This window comes from Paroedura picta, chromosome 4, assembly GCF_049243985.1.
Source record: "Paroedura picta isolate Pp20150507F chromosome 4, Ppicta_v3.0, whole genome shotgun sequence".
NCBI classification, from domain to species: Eukaryota; Metazoa; Chordata; class Lepidosauria; order Squamata; family Gekkonidae; genus Paroedura; species Paroedura picta.
The window spans coordinates 132,356,715-132,359,026 of NC_135372.1; positions in this window are offsets into that span (position 1 = coordinate 132,356,715).

A 2,312-nucleotide genomic window follows, 5' to 3' on the forward strand; every position below is an offset into this window, starting at 1 on the left:
ATGAGCCTCTTGTGGCGCAGGGTGGTAAGGCAGCTGACATGCTGTCTGAAGCTCTGACCATGAGGCTGGGAGTTCGATCCCAGCAGCCGGCTCAAGGTTGACTCAGCCTTCCATCCTTCCAAGGTCGGTAAAATGAGCTTGCTGGGGGGGGGGGTAAAATGGTAATGACTGGGGAAGGGAATGGCAAACCACCCTGTATTGAGTCTGCCAAGAAAATGCTAGAGGACATCACTCCAAGGGTCAGACATGACTCGGTGCTTGCACAGGCGATACCTTTACCTTTATATTGTATTGTATTGTATTTATACACCGCCCTCCCCCTTGCAGCTCAGGGTGGTTTACATATAATACAGGAAATAAGAAGTACATTATAATTCAGAGTAATATCAAATGAACAACAGTAGTAACAGTGGTTGCATAATAATTAATAACTGATATAACACAGTTAACATAGCAACATTAATATTTTAACTGTTGGTCAGTTCAGGATTCAGTTGGTCAGTTCAGGAAGAAGACAAGTTCTGGGGGACCCAGTAGGTGACTGTTGGTTCAACTGGCCTCAACCAAATGCCTGGCGGAAGAGTACCCTTTTGCAGGCCCTGTGGAACTGAACTAGTTCTGGCAGGGCCCTTATCTCTTCTGGGAGCTCATTCCACCAGTTGGGGGCCAGGATAGAGAAGCATCTGGCACTAGTTGAGGTCAAGCGTGCTTCTTTGGGGCCAAGGATCACTAGCCAGTTGGAAGTGGCGGTATGTTGAGCTGTTATGGGAGTATAGACAGTGAGGTGGTCCCTCAGGGACACTGGACCAAGACCGTGTGTGGCCTTAACTGGCCAGTTTGGTGTAGTGGTTAGGAGTGTGGACTTCTAATCTGGCATGCCGGGTTCGATTCTGCACTCCCCCAGATGCAGCCAGCTGGGTGACCTTGGGCTCGCCACAGCACTGATAAAACTGTTCTGACCGAGCAGTGATATCAGGGCTCTCTCAGCCTCACCCACCCCACAGGGTGTCTGTTGTGGGGAGAGGAATGGGAAGGTGACTGTAAGCCGCTTTGAGCCTCCTTTGGGTAGGGAAAAGCGGCATATAAGAACCAGCTCTTCTTCTTCTTCTTAAAGGTGATTACCAAGACCTTAAGCCTGATTCATCATTAAACTGATCATTTGTTATAAAATTATAGGATTCAGTATATTCACTGAATCAATAACTTTCCTTCTAATATACATATTACCTAAAAGTGTAATTTTTTAAAAAAATCCTGAGTACAGGTTATATTTTTTGGCCAATATTTTGTTGTCCGGTTTACCAAAAACCTGCTAGTTTGACTTATGTATTTTAAGGCGCAGTTGAAAGAACAATTTAAAGACATATTATAAATATCCTCTTCAATAAAAGAAATTATATTTGGTTTTAGAGTCTCACCTGGCTGCAATTCACATTTACCCCTATACTGAAATAAAAGTGTTTTTTTTTTAAACCTCCCTGGAGTGTGCAGCTTCATCTAGCAATGTTATTTAAAATGACATACCCTTATGAATCAAACAAACCCTGAATGTTTGATATGAAGTTCTTAAACAAGAGCTGCAGGGGTTTTGCATAAGTATTTCCTGTGTGATCTGAAGATTACCTAAAGGCCAAAAGAAAGGTGTATGAATTTGAAAGGCTTTGTTAATTCCCTCTCCTTTTGTTGTTTCTTCCTTAATGACAGTACTTTCTTTCATGTAATCAAAGCTCATCAAAGCCCAAGGCTCTACTGGCTCTCAAATACTAGGTCCCTGTATTACCACGGACCTGGTGGGCTTTTTAATAACGCTGGGACAACTGCAGAAAGCAATAGTGCACTCCATATCTTTTCAGAAAGGGGGGATTCAGCAGGAAATTCTTCTCAGTTCCCATTGAGAGTCAATGTGCAGCACTCAGATTATAAGGCATCAGGTCCCATATATTACTATGAATATATATATATATATATATATATATATATATATATATATATATATATATATATATATATATATATATATATATATATATATATATATATATATATATATATATTGTATTTAGGGTATATATATATACCCTAAATACAACACATACAGATCAGGGCAACCTTTGATTTACAAATCAGCCTAATAAAAGCCCAGGTCACAAAAACAAGGTGCATTTCAAAGGCTAGTCGCCCAATCCAGCACACCCTTCCTTGAACACCCCCCCCCCGGCATGTGCGCGTGCGCGTGCGCGCGCGCCTTGTAGAATCCCATCTCTCCCCTGATCTGATTGGCTGCCTGGCTCAGTCAGCGGCCCAAACTGATG